The following is a 21,488-nucleotide window of genomic DNA, read 5'->3' as shown; positions in this document are numbered from 1 at the left end:
GGAGGGATTTCTAGGGCGATCCATGCAGAGCATGCAGTGAGGACGACCCCGGCAGGCTGGTTTGTTGGATGAGTCAGGGTTATCCACTGAAGGATCTTCATCCTGGGGGCTACAGCATTGGTTCATGGGGAATTTCCTGGAACACATCTTGTTGGGTGAGCTGTCATGTTGCTTCCGGCTTGGACAGACAGAACAGTATGGATGACCAGGACAGCTGAGTGCTTTGGGTGGGATGTAAGGACGTTTTGAAAAGGAACCACCCAGGTAGGGGTTGGAGCTGAATCCAGACATGATAATAGTTCACAGTTCAATCAATGGTGAAAATGTTATTTTCAGAGGAAGGTTGGCCCTGACCACTCAAGTAAATGACCACTGGCTCCAGATGAATCCCAGTGGTTACCTGTGAAGTGGGAAGATGCCAGACTTGAATACTGAGCAAGAACTGGGATTACTGAGGTCCCTTCCTCCTATGGTCCATATCCTCCTTCCCAATATCCCTAGTTTCTGCCCCCAGAACCTCTTCCTCTCCTACCTTTTCCCAACCCCCGCCCAAATCCCACCCACAGTCCTTGGGATTGCAAACCAGGTATAGTCAGAGAATTCGTCTTCAGTCACAGTCACTCCACAGGAGCAGGAGGAGGAGAGAAGAGGAAACACCTCTTAAAGACCTAGAAAAAAATTATAAAGTTCCAAAGTTTGTCTTTCCAACCTCTGATGCCAGAGAAGAGGGACAGTTGTGGTTTGGTGGAATCAATAATTCTCTGACTCAGGGAGGTAAGAAAGGCTTAGACCTTAATTCACAGGTTGCACAAGTTACCACAAAAAGTCCACAAACCACTACAAAAAGTTCACACATTAAGTCCTTTGGAGGACAGCAAGATAGCGAGTTTCTTAAAGGAGATAGTACTTTCTAAGAAGGTAATTTAAAATTAAACAAAAAGAGAGGGTTGAGAGAGAATAGAAAGAGAGTAGTCATTTTAAAAAGACAGTTACAGGGGGCAGCTAGGTGGCACAGTGGACAGAGCACCAGCCCTGGAGTCAGGAGGACCTGAGTTCAAATCCCACCTCAGACACTTAATTACCTAGCTGTGTGGCCTTGGGCAAGCCACTTAACCCCATATGCCTTGCAAAAACCTTAACAAAAAGGAAAAAAAGAGACAGTTACAAGCTGGGAAAGGGGGTGAATAATAAAATTAAGCGGAAAGAGATGATTGAGAAAGACTAGCAAAGAGGATAGCCAACTTAAAAAGAAAAAAGGGAAGGAAAGGAAACTTAGCTCAACAAAGATCCAGCTGCATGGAGCTGGGACCATATTGGTCCAGCAGTATGGAATTGGAGCTTGGCTTAGAGAAAGAAAAGGGAGAAGAAACCAGAGCAGCCTGACCAGGAGTCAAGTAGGAAAAGAGGACAAGCCTGGATAGCCTTGCTCAAGTATGGTTCTCTGGTGGACTGAACAAGACAGGGAACCTGGTTTCAGATGTTCTCCAATGGGCATGCCACAGGGGCAGTCCCCAAGGTGTGGCTAATGTCTGAGGTAAATACTCACTGAGTATAAGCAGTTTTCATTAGCACTAAGCATGCCCCAAAGGGCATGACCAAGGTGAACCTTACTGTGAAAGTCCAAAGTGGCTTAGGAAATGGAGTTCACAAAGAGTCAGCACAGATTGGAGAACAGCCCCCAACAATACAGAAAAGTTTCCAATACAAAAAAATTACATTTTTCTGTGACCAGAGTTCCTGGCTTCACCTCCACTCCACCTTCCAGTAAATCTCATTCCCTGCTCCTATCCACTACCTATAGTTTCAAATCATAAGAATAGCTCATTTTGGGGGAATAGCATTTTAAATGCTCTCTTTACAAAGGCCCTGTGAGAGAGTATCACAAACATAATCTTCCCTATTTTACAAGGACTTGAAGAAACCAAAATTTAAAAGAAGTGACCTTCAACCCTCTGAGAGAAGATGCTACAGGAACCCTAAACTGAATATTTCATACAGAGGTCTGTCCTCATTCTGGCTTGAAGGCAGCTGGGTTCCCTCACTTTCTTTTGCCCTGTGCCCTACAGCTACCAGATCTCTAGCAGGAATGGTTTCCTTTCCTGCTCAGTCCCTTGCCCAGTGGTTGCCCCAGCTTCTCATGCTCCTGGCTCCTGCCTGATGCTTTCTGTTCCTTCATGCCACAATCCCTCCCCTTACTTTTGAAATCTGGGACACCAGTTCTCCTTCCTTTGTGCCCATCCTCTAGTCAGGTTAATGACAATTTTTCAGTCCTGTCTTTTTTTTTTTTTTAGGTTTTTGCAAGGCAAACGGGGTTAAGTGGCTTGCCCAAGGCCACACAGCTAGGTAATTATTAAGTGTCTGAGACCGGATTTGAACCCAGGTACTCCTGACTCCAGGGCTGGTGCTTTATCCACTATGGCACCTAGCCGCCCCTCAGTCCTGTCTTTTTGAGAAGAAAAAAGGTTATCTAAGCCTTCGGAGGGTCTGAAGATTTGAGAGTCAAATGAAACCTTGCAAATCATCCTGTACTGGTTCAACCCTTCTACTTTACAGATGGGCAGGGAACAGGGAACAGAAATAATTTAATAGCTTAATAGTGGCAGGAGAATTTAATCTAATTTCTCTGAATCCAGATTCAGTATTCTTACCACCAGCCTACCTTGAGCCAGTCATTCCTTCAAAACAGCTGTCTAGCCCACCCCAACCCTTCTTCCCTCCTCAGCTACCTTTGTTCTTTGAGTTGAGAATGTCAGAACTTCAACCTTCTTCCCATTCTCCCAACCTCCTCCTCCCCCAACCACTCCCCTCAACCTTCTAATGGAAAAAGAAGGGGGCAGACAAGAGTTGTCTTTAGGTGAAGTCTTCCTTCCCACCTCCCAGTCCCCCAAGACTTGAATTCCTTGCTCCCTCTCACTCTGTTGCTTGGGAGGTAGGTGACTTGGCCCTCCTTTCTGACTTCTGTAGGGAGAGCCCCTCATTTCTCCTATCCAGGCTCCTTGTCCATGTCATAGAATCATGGAATCTTAGAGATGGAAGGTGACCTCCAGGGGTCATTGGGTTCAATCCTCTGCTTCTGGGCAATTCAGGGGCAAAAATCATTCTTTTGGGACTCAGAGAGGGAAAACGTCCAAAACCCTAACTCTGCTGCCTTAATGGAATTCAATTCAATAAAAACAGAATAGTACTTAGGGCACTATTTGAACTTTTCTGGGGCCTCAAAGCCAAAATGTTAAAGGAGCTTACATTAAATGGAGGGAATATGTCAGACATACCGGTAATATGAGGAGGAAAGCAAAGAAAACTTCATGTGAAGAGATGGCTTTCAAATGGGAGATAAAGATTATAAAGAGCCAAAACAAAGGAACCACTGGTGACAGTCGTACAACCCAGAGATGGAATGTTGAATTCTGGGAAAGTCTAGTTTTCCAGTTTGGGTAGAACTTAGAGCATATGAAGAAGAGTGATGAGAAATAAGAAAAAATGGGAAAATAGAGTAGACTCATACCATGGGAAGCCTTAATAACCAGACTTTGAAATCTCTAGTATTCTGAAAGGCAGTAGGGAACCCTGAAAAGTTTTTGATCCAGGGAGTGCTATGGTAAAGTTTGTGTCTTAATATTATTTTGATTATCTAAGGTAATTTTGAATTACTAATTTGAATGATTAATTGCTGAATTATCAATGAATTATTTAGTTGAATCTGAATATTAATAACTAATTTTAAATGATTAATTCTTTTGAATGACTAATTATTAATTTTGATAGGAGGAGGTAGAGATTCATGAAAGGTAGACCTATTAGGAGACAGTACAATAGTCCAAATGAGATGACATTAGGTAGGTAACTGGGTGAGAGGAGAGAGGAGGATGGATGACACCTGGGAACCTTGGGTAAATCAGCCTCGTCTCTTTTTTCCTACCTCATTTTAAAAATATTTTTTTATTTATTTTTGATTTTTACTCTTTTTCCCCTAATCTCACATTCCTCCCCTCATCCCCCATGGAAGGCAGTCATGTTAGTCTTTACATTGTTTCCAAACTATACATTGATCTAAATTGAATGTTGAGAGAGAGAAATCATATACGTAAGGAAAAACAAATAAAATTTAAGAGATAGCAAAATTACATAATAAGATAACAGTGTTTTTTTTTAATTAAAGGTAATAGTCTTTGTCAGCCTCGTCTTTAAAACAATTAGATCTAAAGGCATGATCTCTATGAGTCCTTCCAGCTATAAATACTAGGATCCTATAACAAGTCCTATTTCTTAATCTCTCTGAGGATGGAAAACGTTCAGTTTCACTGAGTTACCTGTTCCAGAGTTTGGTAGCCCTGAATTTAAGAAATTCTGCCTTAGGCCTGACCTAATTCACTCGAGGCTAGGTGGAAAGACATTATATCTGGAATTAGGAAGATCTGAGTTCAAATTCCATCTCAGCCACTTTCTAGCTAGCTGTGTGACCCTGGGTGATTCATGGTTATCGTTGCTGCTGTGGACACACACTACTTCTGTGAATAAGATTACAAAGACTGATCAGTGTAGTGAGTCCTGGCTTGACTGAGGATCAGGCCCTGCCCTGAGAGATTTGAGAGATAGCATCAGCTCGAGGGGCTAAGTGGGATATTTAGGTGTCATCTGTGCTATCCTTCGAATGAGAAATAGTTTCCTGCGATGGTTTGTGTCCCAGTTCAGTTAGGAGAGATAAGGAAGTCGGACATCTATTGTCTAGGAATGTCCCTTTCAGCTGTGTCCACTAAAAGAGAGTGGGTGGTTTCAAGGAAGCGGGGACGGTGACAGCTGGCCTGCTCCAACCTCACTTCAAGATCTGAGTCTATGAACAGATTCAGAGCAGGAATCTGCCTGGCAGTGACTGAAGAAGAAAGGCAGATGGCCAAGAACAGATCCTTGAGAAAGATCCCTTGAGAAAAGAGGAGGAAGAAAATGGGAAAAGGCAAGACCAGCGTAGAAAACCTGTAGAAGCAACTGGAGTGGCAGAAAGACTACCAGAATAACACATGTTCTGAGTCAAGACTTGAGAGAGCATTAGAAAAATGACCTGGGCAACAGCATCTGACTCAGAGGACAGAAATCTACTGGATTGGAAGTTATTCCTCACATAGAACCTAAATCTTTGAACCGATGATGATTTATACCTATTATTTTTTTTTAGGTTTTTTTTTTTTTTGCAAGGCAAATGGTTAAAGTGGCTTGCCCAAAGGCTACACAGCTATTAAGTGTCTGAGGTCAGATTTGAACTCAGGTAGTCCAGACTCCAGGGCCCGTGCTCTATCCACTGCACCACCTAGCCGCCCCTATACCTGTTATTCTTGATCCTTCCTTTCTAGGCTTGTGACCTCAGTGAATGAAAGGAGTTGAGGCTGGCTGAGATTTAGAACTTGGGAAGCATAGTGATGCCTTCATCAGTAAGAGGAAATTGAAGAAGAGGAGGGCTTTTGAGAGTAAAATGAATGACTTTTGTTTTGGACATAATTGAGGCGGAGATGTCTATATGAGAAATGCTATGAAGGTAGAAACAATAAGACTCCTCATTCTCACTTACCCCATAAACTGATCCAATGCCAAAAGTACATTCTACCTTCATCAGAGGTCTCTCTCAAAGATATCTCCTTTCCATTCTCACAGCCACCACCCTAGTTGAGGCCTTCATCACCCCTGGGCTGAGCTATTGCAATAGTCTCCTAATTGGTCTCCCTTCTTCAACTCTCTTCCTTTTCCAATTTATTCTCCAATTAGCTGCCAAAGTGGTTATCATAAAACACAGGTTTAACCAGGTCACCACCTACTCAGTAAATTCCAAAGGTTCCTTTTTACCGTTAAGATGGTACATAAATATCTTTGTCTGGAATTTTAGGCTCTTCAAAATTGTCACATTGAGGCACTACCGGCAGAGCTATGAATTGGTCCAACCATCCTGGAAACTAATTTGGAATTTTGCTTAAAAACTGAGTATATCCTTTAATCCAGTAGAGGTTAAAGAAAGGGGAAAAAGATCCATGTGTATGGATGATTTGTAGCTGCTTTTTATGTAGTGGAAAAGAACTAGAATTGCAAGGAGTACTCACATATCACGAAATGGAAGAACAAATTAGGGGATAGTCAATTCTTAACTTTCACAACTTCAAACTTTCAAACATTATAAGTAATCTCATTTTCGTTTTCCTGCTGGTAACCACACATTCAAGGCTAAACTCAGTAGAAAAAAAAAATGGAAGGTGTGATTTGCACAAATTTGTGTATTGGCTGGTATCCTACTAGGGGCTTCTCTGGTCATGTTCACCCTGGTGCTGTAAAATTTTCTTGTACATTCATTGTATGTATTTGTTATTTGCCTTTAAAACTCAAGTTTTGTGTTTCAATTATGCCCTAACCCACAGTACCAATTTCATGGAATCATCTGAACAAAAACATATAAATGCATCTCATTATTACATAGAATATTTATAAAAGTAGATCAGGACTCAGAACATATAATTAAATGTTTTTCTAAAGGCATAAATTCTAAACACAACCATTACAAATCATGCTGCAATATAATTGTAATCGATACTGAGATTACAAGATTCTATAGTCAAATAAAAATATTTATTAAGCATTTAGGGTATGTCAGATTCAGTGTTAAGTACTGGGAATACAGATGGTTGGTTGGTTTCCTTATTGAAGAAGACTAAAATGTCATCACTATATTTGAGACAAATTGCAATGTGTCAGATTGTGGCTGATCAGACCTATATGAGCTACCTATTACATGTAGGGTACAAATAGTCTTTGTGAACACCTGAGGAACTTACTCTAAACTTAAATATGTAATGTACTACATACTTATACAAATATGAGCTAAAGGAAAGACTGTGCATCTAGGGTTGGAATAAATGCATCAAGGAACTGAAATTTTAATAAAAGAAAGCAATATATAAAATGGAGCTGGAAAGAAGTGAAGGGAAGGTATCCACCTAGAGGGCATGGAAGAATATTCTTTTAAAGAGTAGGGATCTCAGTTATTAGAAATAATATTTCAGTAATCTCTAGCAAAAGATTGTAGTTTTGGTGGTTGTGGGAACCTGAACCCTATTTGCCAGAGGTGCAATGTATCAACATTCACATTTTTTATTTACCTCCTCCCCATTTCAAAATTGAGGACTGAAGACAGTATATAACAGGAATATTATTGCGTATAATGAGATGATGAAAGAGAGATTTTTAGAGAAAGCTTCAAAGACTTGTTCTGATGCAGGGTGAAGTGAGCAGAACTAGGAGAACCATATACGACAACATTGTAAAGAAAAGCAACTTGATGGAAAGGGAAGCAGTTTATGACCAAGGAAAAGATGGAGAACATCATTAAAAAAATTAGATAATTTTGATTACATTAAATTAAAAATCTTTTGCACAAACAAAACCACTTTAACCAAGAACAAAAAGAAATGTAGTAAATTGGGAAACAATTTTTACAACTAGTATTTCTGACAAAGGTCTCATTTCTAAAATATATAGAGATCTGACTCAAATTTATTAAAAAACAAGCCATTCCCCCAATTGACAAATGGTCAGAGGATATGAGGAAGCAACTTATAGATGAGGAAATCAAAGCAATTCACAGTCATATGAAAAATTGCTTTAAATCATTACCAATTAGAGAAATGCAAATTAAAGCATCTCTGAGGTCCCACCTCACACCTCTCAGATTGGCCAAAATGACCAGAAAGGACAATTATCAATGTTGGGAAATCTGGGACACTGCATTGTTGGTGGAGCTGTGAACTTATCTAACCTTTCTAGAAAGCAATTTGGAATTATGCCCCAAAAGGCAACAAAACTGTGCATCCCTTTGATCCAGCAATACCACTACTGGGTTTGTATCCAAAGAGATCATGAAAAAAGGGTAAAAATATCATGTATACAAAAATATTTATAGCAGCTCTGTTTGTGGTGGCAAAGAATTGGAAATCGAGGAGATGTCCATCAATTGGGGAATGGCTGAACAAATTGTGGTATATGTATACTATGGAACACCATTGTTCTATTAGAAATCAAGAGGGATGGGATTTCAGAGAAGCCTGGAAAGACTTGCATGAAATGATGCTGAGCGAAATGAGGAGAACCAGAAGAACAATAAAAACCCTAACAGCAACAAGGGGGTGATGATCAACCTTAATGGACTTGTTTCTTCCATCAATGCAATAATCAGGGACAATTTTAGGGCATCTGCCACAGAGAATACCATCTGTATTCAGAGAAGGAATTGTGGAATTTTAACAAAGACTGACTATTGCCCCCAATTTTTTTTAAAAAAAGACTATTACCCTCAATTTTTTAAAAAAAAGTTGCTATCTCTAATATTTTTTTCTTCAAGGATATGTTTTTTTTCTCTTAACATATTCAATTTTGATCAATGCATAGCATGGAAACAATGTAAAGATTATCAGATTTCCTTCTGTAGAGGGGAGGAAGGAGGGAAGGGAGGGTGGGGGAAAAGAGTAAAATTCAAAACCTTACCCAAAAATGACAGGTAGAAACTATTATTGTATATAATTGAAAACAAATAAAATAGAAAAGAAATAGAAAAGAAAAACAACTTAGAAAGACTTAAGAACTCTAATCAGTACAATGACCTCTCCCAGTTCCATAAAATGAATAATGAAGCTTCTTGGTTGTTGTCTTTCATTTTTCAAGGGAACCAAAATGGATTAACTATGTTGGAGTCAAGACATATGTTGTCTATGCCACCTAACCACCCCGTTGAGAGTGTCTTTGTAAAGCTTTTTCTGATCTCCATGTAAATCCATGTAAGTCCATCAGCACTAGAGATGGACTATATGTCTTGACCTATAAATAGCTTTCAGGGCACTTTGGATTGTTACTATCTACATAAACTGAATTTTTTCCTACCTTCTGATTGAACCAAGAATCTTGTATATCTAAGTTTTACATGCACTTTACTTTTGATGGAATTAAATGCTGTCTTCTTAGAGATGGACAAATTATCTTGCTGGTAAACTCTATTAAGTTCTTGCTTTTTGCTTAGCAGTTTCTGAATTTTCCCGTATGTTTATCAATCAGTCCTGATGTTTGCTAGTGTTCTGGTCCAATCAACCCCAATGCAATGCTGTACACCAAATCTCTGAGGGGTGGCTAGGTGGCACAGTGGATAGAGCAACCCTGGAGTCAGGAGGACCTGAGTTCAAATTCAGCCTCAGACACTTAACAATTACCTAGCTGTGTGGTCTTGGGCAAGCCACTTAACCCCCATTGCCTTGCAAAAACCTAAAAGAAAAAAAAAATGTCCAAATCTCTGAAAGCTGTTCACTCCTTTTCTACTATTTCCAACTATGTGTTGGTTCAACTTTCCCTTCAAGTTAGCAATGACCTATTTCCACTTCAAGTCCTCTAATTTGTTGATATTAAGCCCTTTGAAGTTATTTTGCTTTGAGGTTGCTGCTTTTGTTGAATGCAAATGATTAAATTTGAATATTTTCCACCCATGGGAAGAGGGGAGCAGGGTGGAAGGTAGAAAATTGTAGAACTCATAAATTTACAAAGGGATGAATGTTGAAAAACCACCTTTGCATGTAATTGGAAAAATAAAATAAAATTTCAATTAAAAAAAAAGAATGTGAATTCTAGCTTGGAAAGACTGCATCTATGATTGGTCCAGCACTATTCACCATTCATCACCTTTATCACTCTCACATCATCTTTCTCTTCTCCTTACAATGACAGTTTTTCAAATGTCAGTGCTTGCTGAGAAGGCTTGTGTTTCAACCACACGATGCAAGCAGGCCAGGGTTTGGTGAAACAGATAATTTTTAGGGTACTTGTTCTTTCTCACTCCAGGAGGTAAGCAGTGTGGACCTTAAAATAAGGCTATTCAGACATCTGGGAAGCTGCTGAATTCTGTCCAGTGAGAAGATAAACTTGTGTCCTGGGCTGCCTATGTGCAGGATTGTGACTGTAGCTCCTAGTCTATCTACTCTTGCTGCTTTGTCACTGGCCTGTGCCAATAGGACTTTGAGATAGGTAAAATTGGTAAAATGGTATGAGAAAAAAGTATCCTATATTCCATTAATATGGAAGATTGGGTCCTCAGAAGGAGGCTGACTACTTTTCCCCATAGCTCACAAACCCTGATCTGCTACTCCAAATAACAATCAACCATTGGACATCAATTAGTTTTTACAAAAGAGCATTTATTGATAAACAACAGAGAGAAGTTAGAAAAAAAAATCCCCCAAAGCAAGGGGGTGGATCTCCCTTCTGTCTACTCATTCAGTCTCTGAGGAAGCATAAATTCCCCTTATAAAGTCCCACTAAGTTCACGTCGGGGAGTGCATCAATATAGCTATGACTTGTGGATTGAGTGGGCAAGATGTCAGTTTGCTGCTGGATTGGGTCAAGTAGATATCTTATTGGGGCCATTTCTTCACCAGACTCAGACATTGCTGCTACCATTGGTCTGTGCTACTAATTCCCTTTGCTGAGGAGATGTGTGACGCTTCTTCTGCCCTTTTAAAGTTCACAAGGTGATAACTTGCTTCATTTTTTTCTCTGACTACTCACCTAATAAGAAGGAAAAACTAAACACAAAATAAACAGGTACTCTGAGTTCAGGGACATGGGCTGTCCCTTCCAGTTGGTTTAGACCAGCATCATGCCTGAAAATCCATCAAGAGAGGGAGTGATCATCTCTTTCCATCTGTTTGTACTCTACATTGACCAATCCTCATTAAACATTTTTTATTAATCTTTCTTAAAATGTAGTGAATAGGACTGAACAAACACATTAACTATGGTCTGACTAGAATTCAATGGAATCCAATGAACATTTATTAAGAATCTACTATAATTACCTAGCTGTGTGACCTTGGACAAGTCACTTAACCCCATTGCCTTAAATAAATTGGGTGGCTAGGTGGCACAGTGGATAGAGCACCAGCCCTGGAGTCAGGAGGATCTGAGTTCAAATCTGACCTCAGACACTTAATAATTACCTAGCTGTGTGGACTTGGGCAAGTCATTTAACCCCATTGGCTTGCAAAAACCTAAAAAAAAAATCTACTGTATGAAGAATATACATACATACTCAGCCGAGGCCTGAGCAATACCTGAGATTATAGTGATGGATGGATGGAATAAGAAATTTATCAAGTTCCTATTCTTTCTTTTCTGCTAAGGCAGATAACAGGAAAAGGAGTAATAAGTAATTGAGTAATAAGTAATTGAGTAATAAGGAGTAATAAGAATTGAGAGATGGGGCAGCTAGGTGGTGCAGTGGATAGAGCACTGGCCTTGGAGTCAGGAGTACCTGGGTTCAAATTCAGTCTCAGACACTTTAATAATGACCTAGCTGTGTGGCCTTCGGCAAGCCACTTAACCCCGTTTGCCTTGCAAAAAAAAAAAAAAGAATTGAGAGGTAAGAGAGGTAAGAGAGGTTAGGGGGAGATTCATGGAAAGTTTTGTTAAAAGTGTAAAACTGAAAGGTAGTAACTCCTTCTAGCTCCTCTGGAAGCTGAGGGTGTGTAGAAGAATTCTTTTGAGGAGGTACCAGGGATTGCAAGGGTGAGTAAGGAGGCAAATTGGACTGTCAAGATGTCAACAAACAGGGAAGGATCTCACAACAGGAGGCCCCCACAGATGATGCTTTGAATGATAGAGGAACCCTAGACAAGAAGTCATGTGTGTGTGTGCATGTGTGTGTGTATGTATGTATGTGTGTGTGTGTGTAGAGAGATACAGAGTCAGAGAGAGAGAATAGAAGTTGTATTTGGAGTTATAGTGGAGACAAGGGGGGTAGATGAGTATGATGTGGGGTCTTTATATGGTAGAGATTTGAGTTGGGGAGAACACTGTTTGGGAGTTGTGTATGAAATTGTGATGAGAAGAGAATTTTGTGTACATGTGAAGAGTAGTGGTGAAGAGGTAGTTGGATAGTGTGGGCATTGGGTGTGGAATTGTGAGGGGAAGGAGCTGTTTATTTGTTGGGGAGTTTGAGGGGGAGAAAGCTGTGTGTGTTTATATGGAGAGACAGAGAGAGAGACAGAGACAAAGAGAGAGACACAGACAGAGACAGAGATTGAGAATCTAGTGAGGGTAAATGCTGAGAGCAAATGCAGCTACGGGGGAAGGGAGAGAAGAGGAAAGGACAGGACAAGATAGGGTTCAACCTAAAACTGAACCCTCCCAACATATTCACTTTACCAATCTTTTTCCTCATTTTACTTAGCCATCATAAAACTTGAAAACTGACTCACAACCAGGGGGAGGGAGAGGGAAATGGAGAGGAAGGAAGTTGCTGAGGGGAGCCTGGGGAGAGGCTGTTTCTGTTTTCTGGTATCTGGTATAGCCCTGGCCTGGGCTGCTTCCCTTCCTCCTCATCCTTGCCCTATAAGGAACCAAAAAACCATAGGATTTAGAACAAGAAAGGATTTTAGGGCTTATCTAGTCTAATCTCCCCCCCCCCAAAAAAAACAGATAAGCAAATTAAAGTCCAGAGCAGGAAAGATACTTGCACTGAGTCACAGAGCCAATTGGTGACAAAGCTTGGGTTTTGAAAGCAGGCAGGCTGTCTGACTCCAAACGCAGCACCCTCTCCATTCCACTGCAGCTGACTTTGTCCCCATTTTAGCCCAAGTTCTCAACCAAACCCAGGTTCCAGTGACCAGTCCTGGACTGGGCACAAAATTCTCTCTGGAAATAGCTCAGCTATCCACCAGACTCCAGGAGGATTATTCCTGGAGGAATTTGCTATTTCCCTAACTTCTCAGAATCTGAGCTGCCTCACATAGAGAGGCCTCTGCTCCTTCCATTCAATTCATGTCAATTCAGCAAGCACTTACTATGTCCCAGTTAATCTGCTAGGCATTGGAAATACAAAGATAAAACGAGAACATGTGACCTCAAGGAACTTATTTTCCACTAGAATGGATACAAATACAGAGTTTAGTGAACTGTTGGGTCAATGAGCATTTATTAAGTGTACCAAGAACAAGACAACCCTGATACATGATGGGCAGCTAAGATACTACAATGGATAGAGGACTGACTCCAGAGTCAGGGGGACTTGTGTTCAAATTCAGCTTCAGACACTTGCCACTTAACCAACTGTATGACCTTGGGCAAGTCACTTAACCCCGATTGCCCCACATCCAGGGCCATCTCCAGTCAGGATGATTCCTATCTGGCCACTGGATCCAGATGCTCCAGAGGAGAAAGTAAGGCTGGTGGCTTAACACACACCCCCTCCAATCCAATTCATGTACTTGTCATGGCATCACCTCCTTGATGTTGTGGTCTTCTTTGAGAATGAAGGACAAATCTCACTGTGAAACAAGCAGTGTGTTAAACCCTGGAGATATTAATACATAGAGCAGTAAATTGTTGGGTCAGTAAGCATTTATCAAGTGTCTACTATGTCCCAAACACAATACTAAGCCAATCTATTGGGGGAGACAATAAGCAAATAAATATGTACAAACAGGATTAATGGGAAATAATCAACAGAGGGAAGGCATTGGGATTAGGAGGAGTTGGGTAGGAGGTAGAATTTTAGATGAGACTTAAGCCAGGAGACAGAGAAAAGAAGATCCTGGAGGATCAAAAAACTGAGCTTATTGGGGGTGGCTAGGTGGAGCACTGGCCCTGGAGTCAGGAGTACCTGAGTTCAAATCCAGCCTCAGACACTTAATAATTACCTAGCTGTGTGGCCTTGGGCAAGCCACTTAACTCCATTTGCCTTGCAAAAACCTAATTAATTAGGGGATGACATGGTCACTAAAGGAAAATCAATTTGTCGGTGTGAGGAGAGACCAGAGGCAAGTCATTGCATTAGTCCAGACATGAGGTGATGAGGGCCCACCCAGCATCAGAGGACAGAAAGAGCCATGTTGCAGAGATGTTGCAAAGAGAAAATAGACAGGCCTTGGCCATAGATTAGAAATGGGGGGGGGGGTGAGAGATAAGAAGGAGTCAAGAATGATGTTTAGGGAGCAGAGTCAAGATGGCCACGTGAAGGCAGGATTTCCCTGAAACTCTTTCCCCAAAAAACTCCAAAAGCAATGGAGTGGAATGGGGGAAGGCGAGGGGGAATGAGTAGGCCTTCATTCTCATCAGAAATGGCTCAGAGAGGAAATAACATACACACTTAATAGGGTGAGGAAAACTATCTTACCCTAGAGAAAAATGAGAAGAAAGGGATGGGATAAGGGGGAATGGGGGGAGGGAAAGGGGATTAGATGATAGAAGAGAGGGAAGATAGTGGAAGAGGGTATACAGATACAATACACTTTTGGACAGGCAGAGAGAGAGAGGGAATAGAATAAATGAGAGTGGGGAGGAAGAGAGTGGAGGGAAATAAAGCTTGTAATAGCAACTGTGGGAGAAATATTGAGGCAACTTCTCAGGTGGACTTATGATAAAGAAGGCAACTCAACCCAGAGACAGAGCCATTGGAATCTGAACACAGACAGAAGTATATCTTTTCTCTCTCACTGTTCTTTTTTTTTTTTTTTTTTTTAGGTTTTTGCAAGGCAAATGGGGTTAAGTGGCTTGCCCAAGGCCACACAGCTAGGTAATTATTAAGTGTCTTATTAAGTTTCTGAGACTGGATTTGAACCCAAGTACTCCTGACTCCAGGGCTGGGGCTTTATCCATTATGCCACCTAACCGCCCCTCTCTCACTATTCTTGAGGTTTCTCATCTTGGGGGGGGGGGGGGGGATTATGTTTACTCTCATAACAAGATTATTGCAACAATATAAAATAAAATAATTTAAATAAAAAAAGAATGATGTTTAGATTTTGCACAAAGAGGATGGAAAGATGAAGGTGCCTTCCACAGTATATGGGAAGTTGGGATGATGGAAGAGTTGACAGGGAAAGCCAATGAGTTCATTTTTGGACTATGTTGACTTGAAGATGTCAACTAGACATCAAGTTTGAGATTCTAAAACACAATTGGAGATGTGAGATTAGAGATCAGCAGAGAAGTTGGGATAGGAAAGGTAGATTTGAGAATTATCAGCACTAAGATGCTTATTAAATGTATGGGAACTGATGAGATTACCAAGGGAAGTAGTATAGAGGGAGAAGAAAAGGTGGCCCAGGACAGAACCCTGAGGGACACCTCTGGTTAGGATCTGGATGAGAATTCAGAAATGGAAATCTAGAAGGAACAGACAGGAAAATCAGGAGAAGAAGCATCCTGAATATCTATTTTATTTTTAGGTTTTTGCAAGGCAAATGGGGTTAAGTGGCTTGCCCAAGGCCACACAGCTGGTTAGTTATTAAATGTCTGAGGTTGGATTTGAGCTCAGGTACTCCTGACTCCAGGGCCGATGCTCTATCCACTGTGCCACCTAGCCGCCCCATTGAATATCTTGAGAGAAGAGAAAATCAAGGAGGAGATGGTGGGTGATTGATGGTGTCAAAGACTGCAGAAGGATGAGAATGGCAGTATTAAGAAGAGAGTCAGAGGAGAAGTGAAGTTATTTGTAGATAACCTTCTCAAGGAAATTGACTATAAAAAGCAAAAGAAATATGGGATGGCAGTTATCAGGGAAAGATCAAATGAGGGATTTTTATGAGGATAGGGGAAACAAGAATATGTTTGTAGGCAGAGGAGGCTGAGCCAGTAGATAGGAAATACTGAGGATAAGGAGGAGAGTGGAAGTGATAAAGGGGAAAATCTGTTGGAGAAGACAGGATGGAATGGGATGCCCTGAGCAGATAGAGGAGATGGCCTTAGTAAGGCATAAGGCCACCTAATCATGTGAGGAAAGGGTGAAGGAGGAGATAGTGAAAGAAGACATCTGAGTGATAGATGAGGAGGAGGGGAGAAAAGAGAGCTCGATTTTTTTCTGTAATATATAAGGCACAGAGCTGAGAAGGTAAGGAAGGGATGCCATAGGAGACTCCAGGAGGGCTGACAAGATTTGTTGTGGAAAGCAGAAGAGTAAGTTGATAAAAGCGATATGATAGAATTACCTAGCAGCAGTGAGGACCCATATGAGAATATAAAAATTTGTAGCAGACCCAGTCAGAAAGGTACAAAATAAATACAATATAATTTTGAGGATGTGGTACTAACAGCTGAGAGAATCCATAAAGACCCCTTGGACAGAACTTTGAAGGCAACTAGGGGCTCTAAGAGGTGATAGGAACTTGCCCAGGGTCACACAGCAAATAAGTGTTTGAGGTCAGATTTGAATTCATGAAGGTCAGTATTCTTGCCTCTTTATCCACTGTTTCTATCCCAGCACTCTATCCACAGCACAACCTAGTTATCTCTCCCCATCTCACCCAGACTGGAAATACAAAAAGATCTTCCCTGAATTGATACTACTTTTGGTGGTTTGGGGAGTTTTGACCTGCTCTGTTTCTGAGGGCTCATTATATAAATGTCAAAATTAGTATGGACATGCCTTTGACTGAGCACACTACAACTATGGATTCCTAAGCTGAAGAAATTGGTCTTAGCCTCTTTAGTGATAGGGACCACAGGGCATAACTCTACAAACCTTGGGTTCAAATTTCAGCTTTGCCACTTCCTACCTGGGCAATATTGGACCTCAGAGATACCGGAAAAGTGAGGAAATTCAATTTAACAACTACTCACCAAGTCCCTACACAGACACCATGATAGGTGTGAGGGGATGTAAAGAAAAAAAAGAAATAGTCCCCGCCTTCAAACAGTTTGCAAGTTACTGATCAATATAGGTCCACTGGTCATCCTAGGGGTGCTAAGTGAGTGGAGTACAGGAAGATCTGAGATCCAATCTAGTTTCAGAAACTTAGTAGCTGTGTGATCCCAGACTAGTCACTTAAATATGGACTGCCTCAGTTTCCTCAAGTGTAAAATGAAGGTAATAACAGCACTTATCTCCCAGGGTTGTCATGAGAATTAAATGAGATATTTGTAAAGCACTTAGCACAGTTTAATATATTCTTATTTCCTTCTTTTCTTCCTCATAGAAAGTTAGGGAGTAATTGGGGTAAAGGGGAGAGTTTGATGAGTATTTGGGAAGGGAAGCAGCACAGGCTGGATGAAAGCCTGTGGGGGAAAGATGATGAAGTCACTATGGGACCCAGGGTCATCGAGATGGAGATGAGTGCAGAGAGAAGATAACAGAGTCAAGGATAGTCTCTGAGGCACCATTGCTTGAGAGGTAGGACATGGATGATTGAGAAGGAGGAGACCCAGGAGCCAACTTTGTCACAGAGAGAAGGGTATCTGGGATGGTAAGCAATTCTGAATGCCATAGAGGTCAAAGAGGATGGGGAATGAGGAAAAGTCTTTAATTCAACAAGGCATCACATCTCTGAGGTCATGTTCCTCTTTGAGAACGAAGGACAATTAACAACATGAAGAGATCACCGGACTGTTTCTAAGGTCCTTTCCAGCAGTGACATTCTGTGACCTAAGGTCTCTTTCAACTCTGGCATTCTATGCTCCAAGGTCCCTTTCAGCTCTAAATCTATAATCCTATGAAGTTGGCAGCCTTCTGGGGCCAAGTCTCTCCCACATGGGTCCCTGCCAGGGCCAGATCCATTGTGCCCATTGGTGGGGCCAAGCAGGGAGGCTTGGGGTGGGAGCTCCTGGAATTTTTGGATGCTAGTAGACTGATTTGGGGTCTGGAAAGAATCCAGATGGGAGGGGCTGCCCCTCAGCCCCCACCCCCCTGTCCTTACCCGCCCTAGTGAGGTTGGGAGAGAGCTGGGCTTCTGTCCCAACCTCTGCCCAGCCTGGGTCCATTCCCAGCTTTACTCCCTTTAGCGACTGCCAAACCAACAGTAAATCATAGCTGTGCCTAAGACCTCCCTTCCCTCCTCTTCCCCACCCCCACCCTGCCCCCACCTCCTCTTTGCCTTTCATATTTCTCCACCCTTTTTCTTCTCCTCCCCTTCTTCTAGTACTTTGTATACTTAAAAATTTATATCATGGAATTTTTAGAGATGGAAAGGACCTACGAGACCCTCTGGAACAATTGCCTCATTTTACAGAGAAGGAAACTGAGGTTCAGAGGACTTATTTGTCCAAGTTCTCATACAGGTAGTGAGTAACAGAAATGGAATCTGGACCCAGGTTGTCCAAGTTCACAGCTCCTCCCACGTCAGCCCAACAGGTTAGTGGCAGAGAGGAACTAGTATCCAACTCTCTTGATAAGTCTGGTTGGTACCTGGCTTACTTCCTTTTCTCCTCTTCCTTTGTTTACCCATTTCCCCCTCCCCTCTTTTCTTCTTACCTTCTCCTTTTGTTTCTCTTTCTCTCATTCTTTCTTTCTTTTTTCCCCTCTCTTGACCTTTAACTTATTTTCTCTCTTCTCAACAGCCCTGGGGGGTAGTATATATGATATAATTGATAAAGTATTAAATTTTCTGGTACTAAGACCTAGCTTCAAATCCTGCCTCAGACACTTACCACCTGTGTGATCCTGAGCAAATGACTTAACGTCTCTGGGCTTTGGAATTTTTCATTTGTAAAATAAAAGTTTGAACTCAATGGAATATAAGCTCCCTTCATCTATGATCTTTTTCTCTTTTCTCCATTTCCTTTCAGTACCTCCAATCAATTCTAGAGATTGTCCAGGTGAAAAGGTAAGATTTCTGAAGGGCTACACCTAATGTCATTTGGGTAGAGTATGTGATGAGTAAAGACGAAGTATGAAGAAAGTTGAAGTATAGAGTAGGTAGGACCCCAATGTGTGTGAGAGAGTGTGCTTTTCATTCTCTCATTAAGGGTAGAAGGCTCCACGTCTCCACAGAAATTCAGAATTGTAGAACTAAAAAAAAAAATGTCTCAGAGCTCATCTCATCAAATCCCCTTATTTTACAGAAAAGGAAACTGAGACAGAGGTCCAGAGAAGAAAGTCGATTTATTTAAGGTCATAATTATAGCGAACAAAAAAGTCAGAGTTGGAACTTAGTTCATCTGAATCCCAGGCCAATAGTCTTTGTCCATAATTCCCCCACTCCATAGTTCTCTCCTTTGGGCGGACATTAGTGTAGCCTAAGAACTTGTCTAGAAGAAACTATAGCTTTTTGTAATGAATATGGGCTTTGGAAGCAGAAAAACTTAAATTTCTGTCCTGAATAGTAATAGTGAAGGTACTTAACTCTCTGGGCCTCAGTTTCTTTCTCTGTAAAATGAGGACTTTGGATCAGAGGGTCTCTAAGGCATCTACAACTCCCAAGATTCAAGTTTCTGGTGTATTATGCTCAACATTCTCCCAAGGTTCCACCCAACTGTGATCTTCTATAGTCTAAATTCTAAGGTCTCCTATAGTCTAAATTCTAAGGTCTCCGGCTGGGTGTGTCCTCATAGGGATCGGTCAGATCCTGCGGAGCTCCAAAACTCAGCTGGGATATACTATGAGAACATTTGATTCTCCGGCCACTGGTGGGAGAAGTGAAGGAGAGAAGTGTCCGCACTGTGGCTGACTGTTGAAGGTGTGGCTCACCTGGGCTCCGGCGTGATGCCAGACTCCCTGAGGTATTGAAATCTGGCCTGGGTTGGTTTTTCTGGCTCTGTCTCCTGCCCCTCACTCCTCCTACCCTTATCCTGAGGCCCTGAGGCTACCACCCCAACTCTGGCCTGGCTATACAAAGACATGCTTAGCCCAGTGAGTCACTCTACAGATAAGAGCCCTCGATTCACTGGCAGCCAAGAAACAGCCTTTCCCCAAAGCCCGTCCGCCGGGCACAAGCTGCGACAAATCCGAGCTTTGAAAGAACTGGGGCGGACTCTTCCCTTGAAGCCTTGACATCGAGGGCCCAGGCAGTTATCTTGGGGCTGGCTGGGTTGCCATTATAGCATGACGAGGTCTGGATGGCAGCCCCAGAGGGGCCAGAGTCTTGCCTTGAGACCTTGGGCATGTTGTTGAAGCTCTCTAGGTCTCTTTTTCCTCTTCTGGAAAATAAAGTAGTTGGAATAAATGGATGCTAAGATCCCTTCCAGCTCTAACATTCTCTGTTCTGATGGACATTTTTAATTAATTCTGGTAAAGTCATTTCCAAGACTGAGAGTCTATATTACCCAGGCCCTTACCAGTTAGGACATTCTATCTTCAAAAGCCTCTCTAAGCTGGGAGAGTCTACGTTCCCCTCTCTGCTCTGATGTTCATTGTTCCAGACCCTTTCTAACTCCTAGAACTGATGAAAGCATTAGTCTTAGAGTCAGAAGGACCTGACTTCAAATTTGACCACAAATCACTTCCTCACTGGGTAACTCTGCAAATCACTGCCTCAGTTTCCTCAATTGTAAAATAGGGATGATGATGATAACATCTATTTCACAGCATTTTGAGAATCAATTGAGAAAATGTATGTAAATTGCTTATGAAAATTTTAATTCACTACTGTTAGGTGAGCATTATTTTTATTCTTTTCTGTCTAACCTTTCAGCATCCCTTCCATTGCCATCTAGAAACAGTTACAGTCCCATATACCTTCCCCCCCGCCTTAATCCCAGCCTCCAGTCACACTTCCCACTTTCCAGTGTTCTAGAAATTATTTATACTGAATTGACAGTCTTCCTTCCTTGGGGCCATGTTGGACACATCTCTCTCCCTTAGCCTTCACTTCCTATCAGTTGATGCATCTTATTGATTTTACTTCTACAATATATCTCCCCTCTCTTCACTCTCCTGGTTTTTCAAGCCTTTGTTACCTCTTGTCTTGACTATTGCCTCCTAATTGTACTTCTATTTTCTCCCCTTGTTAATCTACTCTCCACACAGCTGTCCTAGGACTGGCCACTAACACCCTTCTACCCTTCCACAATATGGATTGTGGGCAATCTAGAATAAAATACAAAATGCTCAGTCCGGCTGTAAGACCCTCTACCACCTGGTTCCCACCTACCTTTGCTATCTTACTTCATGCTATTCTTCTTCACATACTCTGCTCAATCAGGGAAACTATTCCCTCCTCCCTCTGCAACTTTTAGAATCCCAGGCTTTCTAAATATATCCAAAGTTCTATGTCCTCCCCGAGGCCTGACTTGAAGGTCCATTTTTGGTGATTTATTCCTCTTGAGTTGCTTCATATAAACTTTGTTCCCATATGTACCTATTGTCTCCTCCCATTAGAACAGAAATTCACTGAGGGCATAGATTGTTTTTAGTTTTGCCTTTGAGTCACAGTAGGCAAATAATAAATGTTTGTTTAATTGAATTAAATGGAGCACTGAGGAAAGGCCTAAGACTTCGGACCAAGGCTTGGTCTAAAGTAGAAGGTCCAGGGGCAGCTAGGTGGCATAGTGGATAAAGCACCGGCCTTGGAGTCAGGAGTACCTGGGTTCAAATCCGGCCTCAGACACTTAATAATTCCCTAGCTGTGTGGCCTTGGGCAAGCCACTTAACCTCATATGCCTTGCAAAAACCTAAAGAAAAAAAAATAAAGTAGAAGGTCCAGCTTCTCCTTGTCTCCTCTCCTCCTCCTCCTATAAGCTCTAGCATGGGCATCCCAATCTTTTAGCTC

General features: G+C 41.7%; 1 long non-coding RNA gene across 3 annotated transcripts; it reads right to left on the bottom strand.

Annotated features, from left to right (window-relative positions):
* Positions 1 to 287: 287 nt before the first annotated feature.
* On the bottom strand, positions 288 to 3,004 carry LOC141491119 (uncharacterized). Of its 3 annotated transcripts, none has more exons than XR_012469467.1 (3): positions 2,915 to 3,004; positions 584 to 668; positions 288 to 400 (listed from the first exon to the last, which is right to left on the bottom strand). It is a non-coding gene; the product is annotated as an uncharacterized LOC141491119 (long non-coding RNA). The 3 variants fall into 3 exon arrangements; XR_012469468.1 differs by having other exon boundaries at positions 2,874 to 3,003; XR_012469466.1 differs by lacking the exon at positions 2,915 to 3,004 and adding an exon at positions 2,660 to 2,740.
* Between the last annotated feature and the right edge of the window lie 18,484 nt (positions 3,005 to 21,488).

This window comes from Macrotis lagotis, chromosome 1 (genome assembly GCF_037893015.1).
Source record: "Macrotis lagotis isolate mMagLag1 chromosome 1, bilby.v1.9.chrom.fasta, whole genome shotgun sequence".
Lineage (NCBI taxonomy): Eukaryota > Metazoa > Chordata > Mammalia > Peramelemorphia > Peramelidae > Macrotis > Macrotis lagotis.
This window is presented reverse-complemented; position numbering and strand designations above follow the sequence as displayed.